This window comes from Salvelinus sp. IW2-2015, linkage group LG33 (assembly GCF_002910315.2).
Source record: "Salvelinus sp. IW2-2015 linkage group LG33, ASM291031v2, whole genome shotgun sequence".
NCBI classification, from domain to species: Eukaryota; Metazoa; Chordata; class Actinopteri; order Salmoniformes; family Salmonidae; genus Salvelinus; species Salvelinus sp. IW2-2015.
The window spans coordinates 4,621,156-4,636,354 of record NC_036872.1 but is presented as its reverse complement, the minus strand read 5'-3'; positions in this window follow the sequence as shown (position 1 = coordinate 4,636,354).

Below are 15,199 nucleotides of genomic sequence, written 5' to 3'. Positions count from 1 at the left end.
TCAATGCGAGCTGTGGCAAGAAGGTTTGCTGTGTCTGTCAGCGTAGTGTCCAGAGCATGGAGGCGCTACCAGGAGACAGGCCAGTACATTAGGAGACGTGGAGGAGGCCGTAGGAGGGCAACAACCCAGCAGCAGGACCGCTACCTCCGCCTTTGTGCAAGGAGGGGCACTGCCAGAGCCCTGCAAAATGACCTCCAGCAGGCCACAAAAAAATACATGTTGTATAGGAAACGATAGATCCATTAGTTCTTAATGCAATCGCAGTGTTAGAATTCTAAAAATATCTTCATTACGACATAAGACTTAGTTATGGTAAGGGAATAACCAAAACCTGAGCGCAAAGCTACTAGTACACAGTTCGACAGATATATGAAATAGCATCACAAAATGGTTCCTACRTTTGCTGATCTTCTATCAGAATGTTGTACAAGGGGTCCTTTGTCCAGAACAGTCGTTGTTTGGATTCAGAACGAACTCTTTCCCTCTTGAATTAGCAAGCACACTGGCCATGCGGCGCTAAGCTCTCCAACGTCAACAAAGTCAAACATCGCAACACGCCTAATGTCCCGAATAAATTTCAATAGTCTAATGAAACTATATTGAAAAAACATACTTTAGGATGATATTGTAACATGTATCAAATAAATTCAAAGCCGGAGCTCATATTCGACCATAACGACAGGTTTCCAGTAGGCAATAACAGGTCCCTTCACGCGCGTTGCAGACAACAGAAAATGGGGGACACGTTGTTCCAAGATGGTTAATTCAACGTCAGACAGAGATAATCAACTCATTTTTCCTCTCACTTCCTCTTGACATCCGGGTGAAGGTGTATGACGTGCACGTATAGTCATACGTATCACGCCCATTTATAGGCAGTCACTTGAACAGAACATAGATTTCAGACTTTACACTTCCTGGTCACAAAGTGTGCTGCCAAATCAGTTCTGTTTTACCCACAGACAAAATTCAAACGGTTTTAGAAACTAGAGAGTGTTTTCTATCCAATAGTAATAATAATATGCATATTGTACGAGCAAGAATTGAGTACGAGGCCGTTTAAATTGGGTACGATTTTTCCCCAAAGTGAAAACAGCACCCCCTGTCCTCAACAGGTAAGGTCTGGGGAGTTTCCTGGCCATGGACCCAAAATATCTAAGTTTTGTTCCCTGAGCCACTTAGTTCTCACTTTTGCCTTATGGCAAGGTGCTCCATCATGCTGGAAAAGGTATGTTCGTCAAACTGTTCCTGGATGGTTGGGAGAAGTTTCTCTCTGGGAATGTGTTGGTACCATTCTTTATTCATGGCTGTGTTCTTCGGCAAAATTGTGAGTGAGCCCACTCCCTTGGCTGAGAAGCAACCCCACACATGAATGGTCTCAGGATGTTTTAATGTTGGCATGACACAGGACTGATGGTAGCGCTCACCTTGTCTTCTCCGGATGCCCCAAACAATCAGAGAAAATGACTTTACCACAGTCCTCAGCAGTCCAATCCCTGTACCTTTTGCAGAATATCAGTCTGTCCCTGATGTTTTTCCTGGAGAGAAGTGGCTTCTTTGCTGCCCTTCTTGACACAAGGCCATCCTCCAAAAGTCTTCGCCTCTCTGTGCATGCAGATGCACTCACACCTTCCTGCTGCCATTCCTGAGCAAGCTCTGTACTGGTGGTGTCCCGTTCCCGCAGCTGAATCAACTTTAGGAGACGGTCCTGGAGCTTGGTGGACTTTCTTGGGCACCCTGAAGCCTTCAACACAATTGAACTTCTCTCCTTGAAGATGTTGATGATCCGATGAACGGTTGATTTAGGTGCAATCTTACTGGCAGCAATATTCTTGCCTGTAAAGCCCTTTTTGTGCAAAGCAATGATGATGGCACGTGTTTCCTTGCAGCTAAACATGTGTGACAGGGGAAGAACAATGATTCCAAGCACCACCCTCCTTTTGAAGCTTCCAGTCTGTTATTCGAACTCAATCAGCATGACAGAGTGATCTCCAGCCTTGTCTTCGTCAACACTCACACCTGTGTTAACAAGATGATCACTGACATGATGTCAGCTGGTCCTTTTGTGGCAGGGCTGAAATGCAGTGGAAATATTTTTGGGGGATTCAGTACATTTGCATGGCAAAGAGGGACAATTAATTGCAATTCATCTGATCACTCTTCATAACATTCTGGAGTATATGCAAATTGCCATCATACAAACTGAGGCAGCAGACTTTGTGAAAATGAATATGTGTCATTCTCAAAAATGTTAGCTATGACTGTACATATAGTTATCTACTGTGTAAGGGCCAACCTGTTGACAATATATGAATTTGATGAGAACTCTTAAAAGGTTAAAGGTTAGGCAGGTTAAAAAAGAAAATGGTTCAAAGACACATACTTACACGTTCGCACCAACGGGGGAGAGACAAAGGTTCGGACATCCTCGGAGGCCCCCAGAAACAACTGTTTTTCTGTGTTTTCAGACAGTTGTTTTCAAAGACACACACACACACACACACACATCCCTACGAACCACTTTCTCTTGTGTAGCGATAGGGAGAACAGATCGGGGGACAGAGAGATTTCATTCAATGAAGGTAAATACAATTTTACACCCCTTTATTTAATTCTAAAACTTTAGTACAGACATATTACTATTATTAAAAGTTAACTATACAATATGAAACTTTAACCCTACTGTTTTTTTCTTCAAAACATCTATAAACATCATCCATATTATTAAACAATACTACACATTACTACCTGAAATACTGTTTTTAAATTGTAGAAGTGTATAGAAAATAAGGTTTTGCTCAGGGATTTCTCTCTCTGCGTGTAACACCCACAGCTCGTAATCTGATCCCAACCATGCATCCTGGTTGGGACTCACACACATACACACACACACACACACACCCATGGAGACAGTTGGAAAATGTAACCCATATGTTCTTCACTCATATCCATCACATCATTAAAAACAATCAGGTGCATCACAAAGAATGACATCGTTGGTTTTGTCATTGCAACCCAGACATGAAGGACACAATCCACCTAGAATTGGTCTAGGAGACATGTTTCCTATAGTTGTCTGAGGATTATTTCTCTTGAGGTTTCTTGTCGCTCGTAGTGTTCACAGGACAAGTCTAACACTTACCTATACTCAAGCAGACCTACCCCGGAAATTACTTTTTCATATATAAGGAGTCACAAGATACACAGCAGCTCCATAAGTTCACTATAAACACTCCCAAATTTTTCACATTTTCCTTGAGTTCAACAAGGTCACCACACATCAATCATCAGGCCATTACTTTGTATTGCAAACATTTGCACAATCATGTTACATAAGCACACCATAAATAGCATGAGGACATCCGGACAGGATGTCCTTAAAAGAACATAAAAACAGGACACAGAAATAGATCATCAATCATTTTTTGACACATACCATCTACAATATTCTATCTCCTTCTAACGAGACAGTCGTAGAAAAACATTTATATTTTATTTTTGTCCATTTCAATGGAGAACTATTACATTAGGGTACTTAATTGTTACCGAGAAATTATTTGATATTGATAAAAATTTAAGACAGAGAATAGTGTTGTCAATACCGGAGATAAATAAATAACAAAGTGCGCGCACTCACCGGAACGTGCTACAAACACTACAGCCAAAATAGGAGGCACTTAGAAAAACTACTTCGAGCTCTTTTTTTTATTTTTTATCCTGAAACTCTTTTTAAAGACAGTTTGTCAACTTGTCAACTGCTGGTGATTCTCTGAATCAGAGAATCACCAGCAGCAAGCGCGACATCATTGATGTATACAGAGAAAAGAGTCGGCCCGAGAATTTAACAGGCACTTCAGTGGAAGCCCTGAGAACTGCAATCTGGGAGGTATTCCTTTTATATTCCAATTGACAGCCATAGAAATCAGTGGTGAGCTGAAAAATGTCTGGATGGATTGTCCTCGGGTTTTCGCCTTCCATATCAGTTCTGTTACACTCACAGAGATTATTTTAACAGTTTTAGGAACTTTAGAGTTTTCTATCCAATACTACCATGCATATGCATATTCTAGCTTCTGGGTCTAACAGGCAGATCACTTTGGGCACCTCAGTCATCCAAACTTCTGAATACTGCCCCCTAGCCTTAAGAAGTTCAATCGAATCAAATGTATTTATATAGCCCTTCTTACATCAGCTGATATATCAAAGTGCTGTACAGAAACCCAGCCTAAAACCCCAAACATCAAGCAATGCAAGGTTGGTAGCAGCACAGTGACTAGAAGCAAAAATCATCCCTAAGAAAGGCCCAGAAACTCTAGGAAGACAACCTAGAGAGGAAACAGTGCTGCTAGAGTGACGGGTGGCCAGTTTCTCTTCTGAGGCTGTGCTCGGGCTTAGCGAAGATTCAGATGTACAGAATCAACTCGCGTACGATTGTTTTTTCAACATACACCAAGTTTTGGATTCTCACGTAGTAACGTCTATAGGTCCTATTCGACTCTTGTCGTGTTGTTTGGTTCACTAGGATACACTTATCAAGAGTCATTTGACACGCCAGTTCTGGGCAGGCTTCCGTGCGTATGGATATTGGCCAGTCGGTGTGACCCAACCTCGGCCAGCGAGCCCGCTTTTGCCCGGTCGGTGGCAGAGCATGGGACCTGGGGTGGGGGCCGCGAATCGGCGTAACATCTGGCCCGGCTGTCCTGCCGCCCTGGTCGGGCTCGGTTCTCTCTAAGCGCGTGCCGAGACACCTCGGAAGACCACAGAGGTCGAAACGAATAAAGGCCAAGAAGCATATCTTAATTCATTACAACAACAGGATACCTCGGGCCAGAAAGCAGTCATCCCGATTACGACAGACTGCACCCTACCCGCCCCCGACACATAAACCACTGGCCAGCACTACATCTGTCGGCTGAGACACGGATGGGTCAGGAGAACACTGGTGGACCCATCCCGTTGCAGCCGCCGACGGGGCCAAACACGGAAGATAACCCCACCCACTTTGCCAGCCAGCCCCGCACTCACGAGGGAACTTCTTCACAGCAACCTTACACATACCTGCATACATAGGCCGAGTGAATGGAGGCACACCAAGATCTCACCACAGCATTGAAACCAGGAGGGGAGCCACCGACAGGAAGATCACGTCAGTAATTCAACCACTCAAGTGACGCACCCTCCTCGGACGGCATAAAAGAGCACCAGTAAGTCAGTGACTCAGCCCCCTGTAATAGGGTAGAGCAAAGAATCCCAGTGGAGAGAGGGAACCGGCCAGCAGAGACAGCAAGGGCGGTCGTTTTCCCGCCTTTCCGTTCACCTTCACACTCCTGGCCAGACACCACCAATCATATGACCTACTGAAGATAAGTCTTCAGTAGAACTTAAGTTGAGACCGAGTCTCGCTCCTCACATGGGTAGGCAGACCATTCCAGAAAAATGGAGATCTATTGGAGATCCCTGCTCAAGCTGTTTGCTTTAGAAATTCTAGGGACAATTAGTAGGCCTGCGTCTTGTGACCGTAGCGTACGTGTAGGTATGTATGTGTAGGCACAACTCGGAAAGTAGGTAGGAGCAAGCCCATATAACGCTTTATAGGTTATATTAACTTGAAATCAGCCCTTGCCTTAACAGGAAGCCAGTTGGGCTAGCGCACTGGAGTAATATGATCAAATTTTCTGTGTTAGTCAGGATTCTAGCAGCCGTATTTAGCACTACCTGAGTTTATTTAGTGCGTTAATCCGGGTAGCCGGAAGTAGAGATTGAGTAGTTAACTAGAGTACAACAATGCATGGATTAATTTTTCTGCATCATTTTGGACAGAAAATTTTTGATTTTTGCAATGTTACGTAGATGGAAAAAAGTGTCCTTGAAACAGTCTTGAAATGTTCGTCAAAGAGAGATCAGGCCCAGAGTACGCCGAGGTCCTTCACAGTTTTTTTGAGACGATCTTTACAACCATCAAGATTAATTGTCAAATTTAACAGAAGATCTCTTTGTTCTTGGGACCTAAACAAGCATCTCTGTTTTTGTCCGAGTTTAAAAGTAGAAGTTTTCACGCCATCCACTTCCTTATGTCTGAAACACAGGCTTCTAGCGAGGGCAATTTTGGGGCTTCACCATGTTTCATTGAAATGTACAGCTGTGTGTCATCCGCATAGCAGTGAAAGTTAACATTATGTTTTTCGAATGAAATCCCCCAAGAGGTAAAATATATAGTTAAAACATAGTGGTCCTAAAACGGAACCTTGAGGAACACCGAAATGTACAGTTGATTTGTTAGAGGACAAACCATTCACAGAGACAAACTGTTATCTTTCCGACAGATAAGATCTAACCAGGCAAGAACTTGTCCGTGTAGACCAATTTGGGTTTCCAGTCTCTCCAAAAGATATGTGGTGATCGATGGAATCACAAGGCAGCTACAGGTCTAGTAGCACGAGGACAGATGCAGAGCCTCGGTCTGACGCCATTAAAAGGTCATTTACCACCTTCACAAGTGCAGTCTCAGTGCTATGATGGGGTCTAAACCAGACTGAGCATTTCGTATACATGTTTTCTTCAGGAAGGCAGTGAGTTGCTGCTAACAGCTTTTCTAAATTTTTGAGAGAATGGAAGATTGTATAGGCCGATAGTTTTTTATATTTTCTGGTCAAGGTTTGGCTTTTTTAAGAGAGGCTTTATTACTGCCTTTTAGTGAGTTTGGTACACATCCGGTGAATAGAGAGCCGTTTATTATGTTATCAGGAGGCCAAGCAACATGAAGCAGCTCTCTTTAGTAGTTAAGTTGGAATAGGATCCAGTATGCAGCTTGAAGGGTTTAGAGGCCATGATTTTTTCATCATTGTGTAAGAGATATATGTACTGGAAACACTTGAGTGTCTCTCTCGATCCAGACCCTGGCAGAGCTGTGCAGATCCAGAACAGTCTAGCTGGAGGAATACGCAGATTTAAAGAGGAGTCCGTAATTTGCTTTCTAATGATCYTGATCTTTTCCTCAAAGAAGTTCATGAATTTATTYCTGCTSAAGTGAAAGCCATCCTCTCTTYGGGAATGCTGCTTTTTAGTTAGCTTTGCAACAGTATCAAAAATAKATWTTGGATTYTTCTTATTTTCCTCAATTAAGTTGGAAAAGTAGGATGATCGAGCAGCAGTGAGGGCTCTTCGATACTGCACGGTACTGTCTTTCCAAGCTAGTCGGAAGACTTCCAGTTTGGTGTGGCGCCATTTCCATTCCAATTTTCTGGAAGCTTGCTTCAGAGCTCGGGTATTTTCTGTATACCAGGGAGATAGTTTCTTATGACAAATGTTTTTCGTTTTTAGGGGTGCAACTGCATCTAGGGTATTGCGCAAGGTTAAATTGAGTTCCTCAGTTAGGTGGTTAACTGATTTTTGTCCTCTGACGTCATTGGGTAGGCAGAAGGAGTCTGGAAGGGCATCAAGGAATTTTTGTGTTGTCTGAGCTGTCTTGGTTGGGGTCTGAGCAGATTATTTGTTGCGATTGCAAACGTAATAAAATGGTGGTCCGATAGTCCAGGATTATGAGGAAAAACATTAAGATCTACAACATTTATTCCATGGGACAAAACTAMGTCCAGAGTATGACTGTGGCAGTGAGTAGGTCCAGKGACATGTTGGACAAAACCCACTGAGTCGATGATGGCTCCGAAAGCCTTTTGGAGTGGGTCTGTGGACTTTTCCATATGAATATTAAAATCACCAGAACTTAGAATATTATCTGCTATGACTACTATAGGAATTCAGGGAACTCAGTTAATGCAACCGCTCTGTTAGATTTTTAAAAATAACTTTCGTACGACATACAGCTTGCGTTATTGCGAGACAGCACCCGCTATAAGGGCGGAGAATAGGACTAAACATTTCACACACAAATACGAAATAACATCAGAAATTGTTCTTACTTTTTGCTGAGCTTCCATCAGAATCTTGTACAAGGAGTCCTTTGTCCAGAATAAATCGTTGTTTGGTTTTAGGATGTCCTTCTCTCCTGTCGAATTAGCAACCTTAGCTAGCCAAGTGGCGCGAAGATGTCCATCTTCACCTAACGCAGAGAACGGAAAACTCCAAAACTCCCGATAAACGTTGAATAATCTGATAAAACTATATTGAAAAAACATAATTTACGATGATATTATCACGTATCAAATAAAATAAAAGCCGGAGATATTAGCCGTCTATACCGAATGCTTTTCAGAAGCCAATGCTGATGTCCTTCCTGCGCCTTGGTAGACAAAGGAAACTGTGGTCACGTCATTCCAAGAGCTCTTGTTCGACCTCAGATCAAGCTAGACACCCCATTCCACCTCCCACTGCCTGTTGACATCTAGTGGAAGGCGTATGAAGTGCATGTATATCCATAGATTTCAGGCAATTGAATAGGCAGGCCCTGGAACAGAGCCTCGATTTCAGATTTTTCACTTCCTGTTTGCAAGTTTGCTGCAAAATGAGTTCTGTTTTACTCACAGATGTAATTCAAACTGTTTTAGAAACTTGAGAGTGTTTTCTATCCAATAGTAATAATAATATGCATAGTGTACGATCTAGAATAGAGTACGAGGCAGTTTAATTTGGGCACAATTTAGAAGAAGTTTTAAGAGAGAAACGGAAAATGGGGAGCCCCTCTGTCATGCTCAGGAAATATTCAGAGGACACCTGACTACTTTTGAAAAATGTCGCTCATTTTTCAAAATAAAAGCCTGAAACTATGTCTAAAGCCTGGTCACAGCCTGAGGAAGCCATTCGAAAAGGAATCTGGTGATACGCCTTTAAATGGAGGTTAGACGGGCCAGGGAACACAGATTTCTTTTTTTAAATATCACTTCCGGGTTACATTTTCTCAAGTTTTCATTGGCAGAATAAGTATTGTTATACTCACAGACAATATTTTTACAGTTTTGAAAACTTTGGAGTATTTTCTATCCTAATCTGTAAATGATATGCATATTCTACGATCTGGGCCAGAAAAAATGTCCGTTTACGTTGGGCACATTATTTTTTTTTTTATTAAAAATAAATCTGACCCCTAGCGCTAAGAAGTTAATATGAGTCTGGAAGGAGAGTTTACAGTCTAACCAGAAACCTAGGTATTTGTAATTGTCCACATATTCCAAGTCATAACCGTCCAGTGATTGGTTGAAGAGCATGCATTTAGTTTTACTTGCATTTAAGAGAAGTTGGAGGCCACAGAAGGAGAGTTCTATGGCATTGAAGCTCGTCTGGTTAGTTAACACAGTGTCCAACGAAGGCCCAGAAGTATACAGAATGGTTTCGTCTGCGTAGAGGTGGATCAGAGAATCACCAGCAGCAAGAGCGACATCATTGATGTATACAGAGAAAAGAGTCGGCCCGAGAATTTAACCCTGTGGCAACCCCATAGAGACTGCCAGAGCTCCGGAAAATTTTACACACTGAACTCTGTCTGAGAAGTAGTTGGTGAACCAGGCGAGGGAGTCATTTGAGAAACCAAGGTTGTTGAGTCTACCGATAAGAGGTCGATGGCCAGGTCGATGAATACGGCTGCACATTATTGTTTTTTATCGATGGCGATTATGATATCGTTTAGGACCTTGAGCGTGGCTGAGGTGGACCCATCACCAGCTCTGAAACCAGATTGCATAGCGGAGAAGGTACGTTGGGATTCGAAATGGTCAGTGATCTGTTTGTTAACTTGGCTTTCGAAGACCTTAGAAAGGCAGGGTAGGATAGATATAGGTCTTTAACAGTTTGGGTCTAGAGTGTCTCCCCCTTTGAAGAGGGGGATGACCATGGCAGCTTTCCAATCTTTGGGGATCTCAGACGATACAAAAGAGAGCTTGAACAGGCCAGTCATAGTGGTTGCAACAATTGCGGCGGATAATTTCAGAAAGAGAGGGTCCAGATTGTTTAGCCCGGCTGATTTGTAGTGGTCCAGATTTTGCAACTCTTTCAGAACATCAGCTATCTGGATTTGGGTGAGGAGAAATGGGGGAGGTTTGGGCAAATTGCTGTGGGGGGTGCAGGGCTGATGACCGGGGTAGGGGTAGCCTGGTGGAAAGCATGGCCAGCCGTAGAAAAATGCTTATGGAAAATCTCAATTATCGTAGATTTATCGGTAGTGACAGTGTTTGCGAGCCTCCGTGCAGTGGGCAGCTGGGAGAAGGTGCTCTTATTCTCTATGGACCTTACAGTGTCCCAGAACTTTTTTGAGTTTGTGCTACAAGATGCAAATTTATGTTTGAAAAAGCTAGCCTTTGCTTTCCTAACTGCCTGTGTATATTGGTTCCTAACTTCCCTAAAAAGTTGCATATCGCGGGGGCTATTCGATGCTAATGAAGTACGACACAGGCTGTTTTTGTGATGGTCGAGGACAGTCAGGTCTGGAGTGAATCAAGGGCAATATCTGTTCCTGGTTCTACATTTTTTTGAAAGGGGCATGCTTATTTAAGATGGAGAGGAAAGCACTTCTAAGAATAACCAGGCATCCTCTACTGACGGAATGAGGTCAATATCCTTCCAGGGTACCCGGGCCAGGTCGACTAGAAAGGCCTGCTCGCTGAAGTGTTTTAAGGAGCATTTGACAGTGAGGAGGGGTGGTTGTTTGACTGCAGACCCATTACGGATGCAGGCAATGAGGCAGTGATCGCTGAGATCCTGGTTGAATGTCAGGACCCGGTGCGAGAAACAGTCACTAATAATTGTCAGAACCCAGAAGATGAGGCAGACACAGCAGTACTAAAGATGGTGGTTTAATAAAAAATAGATATCTTCCAAAATACAAAGAAAATCCACAAAGTGGTAAAAACAGCAAGGGAAAAAACAAACCTCAAAAGACTAATCCAAAAATACACGAGAACAAAACCAGAGAACCTCTGGAAAATCCAACAAGAGAAAAATATCTGTTCACAACAAGGCTTGGGCTGGGGCTGGGTGCTAACATACAAACACTGAGCAAGGAACTGAGGAACACACAGGGTTTAAATACTAACAATGAAATGAGGCACAGGTGAAAACAATAATTAGAAGGGGAAAAAACAAACGGTACAAAAAGGTGCAATGGGGACATCTAGTGACCAAAACCATAATAGTCCTGGCCAAAACCTGACATTGAAGACAGCAGAGGTGTATTTGGAGGGCAGGATGGTCAGGATGATATCTATGAGGGTGCCCGTGTTTACGGATTTGGGGTGGACCTGGTAGGTTCATTGATGATTTGTGTGAGATTGAGGGCATCTAGCTTAGATTGTAGGACGGCCGGGGTGTTAAGCATTTCCCAGTTTGGGTCACCTAACAGTACGAGCGCTGAAGATAGATGGGGGCAATCAATCCACATATGGTGTCCAGGGCACAGCTGGGGGCCGAAGGTGGTCTATAACAAGTGGCAACGATGAGAGACTTGTTTCTGGAATGGTGTATTTTTAGAAGTAGAAGCTCGAAATGTTTGGGCACAGATCTTGTCGGAAAATGTCATAGTTAGGGATGGAAATGTCAGGATTTTTCGTGGCCGTCCTAAGCCAGGATTCAGAAACGGCTAGGACATCCGGGTTGGCAGAGTGTGCTAAAGCAGTGAGTAAACAAACTTAGGGAGGAGGCTTCTAAAGTAAACAAGGCTTTTACAGTTACAGAAGTCAACAAATGAGAGCGCCTGGGGAATGGGAGTGGAGCGTGGCACTGCAGGGCCTAGATTAACCTCTACATCACCAGAGGAACAGAGGAGGAGTAGGATAAAGGTACGGCTAAAGGCCATAAGAACTGGTCGTCTAGTGCATTTGGAACAGAGTAAAAGGAACAGGTTTCCATGCACGGAAGAATAGATTCAAGGCATAATGTACAGACAAGGGTATAGTAGGATGTGAATACAGTGGTGGTAAACCTAGGCATTGAGTTTGAGTTTATTTATTTGAGTTTATTTTTATTTTTACAGGGACAGTGCACAAAAAGTGCCGGTTTTAGCCAGCCGGCTAATTTTCAACCGCAGTCCCTGGGCAGGTTATATGTGACGATGAGAGAGGTTTTGTCTCTAGAGACATCATTTAGACCAGGTGAGGTCACCGCATGTGTGGGAGGTGAAACAAATGGGCTTGCTAAGGCATATTGAGCAGGGCTGGAGTCTCTACAGTGAAATAAGACAATAATTACTAACCAAAACAGCAATGAACATGATATATTGACATTAGGGAGAGGAATGCGTAGCCGAGTGATCATAGGGACGAGTGGGAGCCTAGGCGAGCTGGAGACACGGCGATTCAGACAGCTAGCGGGCCGGGGCAGGGCTCCGTGTAGGCAGTAAAAGGGTCCAGGCCAATTAGCAAAATAGGTATTGTAGCCCAAGAAATTGGCTGATGGTCCTCTTCAGCTAACAGTCCGATATGCTCTAGACAGCTACTGGGCCATGGCTAGCAGGCTAGCGGATGGACCTTCAGGGGACGTCGCAACGGAGGAGCCTGTTGAAACCCCTCGGGCGGATTACGTCAGTGGTGGAACTGGCAGGCCTCCGTGTCGGCAGTAAAAGGGGTCCAGGCTAATTGGCAAAATATGTATTGTAGCCCAAGGAGTGGCTGATAGACCTCTTCAGCTAGCCGGGAGATGGGCCTAGCACGAGGTTGATTCCAGGCTCACTGGTGCTTGCTTCGTGACAGAAACGTTAGCCAGGGGGTAGCCACTTGGACAGCAGCTAGCTAGCTGCAATGATCCAGGTGTAAAGGTCCAGAGCTTGCGGAAGGAAACCGGAGATGTGGAGACAGAGCAGTCCGGTATGCTCTGGGTTGAAACGCGCTGTGCAGACTGGCAGGAGTTGACCAGGCTAACGTTAGCTGAGGTAAAAAAAATATATATGTATATATATATATATACTAAATATATACGACGGGGGAAAAAGATATTTACACGGGACACGGCAAGTCGAAGACAAAGACGTCTGAACTGCTACGCCATCTTGGAATGGTATATTGTCAGGACTGTCATAAGGGCTAGTCCTGAGTCCTTTCTCTTTCCTTCTGTGTAGCTGATTGTTATTGGTCCAGATGTTCTGATATTGTTATGACTTTAAAGTGACTGAACCGACATCCAAGTTATTTCAGTGCTGTGTGATTTACTATGTTGTTTCTTCCCACGTGGTTGTCATCCTGTCCCTGCTGGTTATATTAACATACTGTGTGGTGGCATATTCAATACAAGTAAAAACGACTAAAACCGTTGATGTATGGATAAGATTTCAATATGATCTATGGCCTAAGTAATATTTTACTGTAGGACGCTGCAGACTCTAGTAGAACTGTAAAAAGTAGTTGTTCCTAGTCTCGCCATTGTCAAACATACATTCACTTGCATTTATTGGAAATACGATTGTCATGAATAACATTATGGATAAAATTGATGATGAAAAGTTTCAGCAGTAAAAAGAGACATATTATACTGTAGGACGCTTTAGACTAGTAGAACTGTGAAAAGGAACTGTCAAATCACTAAAAAGTTTGAGCTTACTTGGAACAATACTATTTTAATTTCACCCCCTGCAGTCTTGCAAACTGAAAACATAAGATTAGCCTTGAAGATTAGACATTATTTGAAAACATGGAAATGTCCTGTTTTTTTGCACAAATGTTCTCACTCACTCAGACAGAGAGAGAGATATTTGCCGCTAGAACACTTCCCCTTTGTCTACGGTTTCGGTACCTTGTGTCCCCAATGTTTCCTCACAGCTATTGGTTGTCACACCACCCAAAGGGGGTTGTATTTCATTGGGCTCMTAACTCTGCACATTTTGAGTGATTGTTAACTGTTCCAAATTTGCAAATCTTACAATAAAATAAGTTGTTTTGAAGAGTCTGCAGTTTCTCTTCCTTTTTGGTTAGAATTTCCATGACAGTGGTCTGAGTGGGGAGGGGAAAACAAACTTGCTGTTATTGGCAGCGAGGTTTGGAACTCTCTTTCTTATTGGTCTATTAACTATTTTACCGCCTGGTGATGTTACCAGGCAGGATAAAATTAAATGTGATCATATACACATATCCAGTTAACCTCTAACGAGCCTCTACCCCCGGGTCCGGAGCCCCCCACCCCCCCACACACTATTAGCCTAGCTAGCATAGCTCACAAGTATAATAGTAGCATCTAAATATCATTAAATCACAAGTCCAAGACACCAGATGAAAGATACAGATCTTGTGATAAAGCCACCATTTCAGATTTTTAAAATGTTTTACAGGGAAGACAAAATATGTAAATCTATTAGCTAAACACGTTAGCAAAATACACCACTACTAACTCCATCAGTTTCTTACTCCTTCAGGTGCTATCACCAATTCGGCTCAACTAATATTGATACCACTAACCAAGAAAAAACCTCTTCAGATGACAGTCTGATAACATATTCATGGTATAGGATAGTTTTTGTTAGAAAAAAGTGCATATTTCAGGTAGAAATCACAGTTTACAATTGCACCGACCATCACAAATCGACTAGAATTACTAGATAGAGCAACGTGTTGACCAATTACTCATCATAAAACATTTCATAAAAATAGACAAAGCATAGCAATGGAAAGACCCAGTTCTTGTGATTTCAGACCATATTTCAGATTTTCTAAGCGTTTTTCAGCGAAACACACAATAAATCGATAAGTTAGCATACCACATGTGCAAACGTTACCAGAGCATCGATTCCAGCCAAAGAGCGCTATAACGTAATCACCGCCAAAATATATTAATTTTTTCACTAACCTTCTCAGAATTCTTCCGATGACACTCCTGTAACATCATTTTACAATATACATATACAGTTTGTTCGAAAAGGTGCTATTTAGCCATACAAAACCGTGGTTACACAATAAAAATACTAGGAAATCAAGCCTCAATATGTCTGACGTCATCTATCAGAGTGATCTAGTTTAATTGAAAGCTAATCAATATACTTGACTAAAAATACAGGGTTGACAGGAATCGAAAGACAAATTAGTTTTAATGCAACCGCTGATTTACATTTTTAAAATTATCCTTACTTTTCAATACAGGGTTCGCCAAGTGAAGCTATACCAAACAAAATGGCGAAATATGCGTTTAAAATATTTCGACAGAAACACGATTTATCATATAAATATTGCTTACTTTGAGCTGTTCTTCCATCAATTCTTGGGCAATGATCCTTTCTATGTTATAAACTCTTTTGGTCGATAGATGTCCTCTGTCCTTCGAAATGTCCACCACC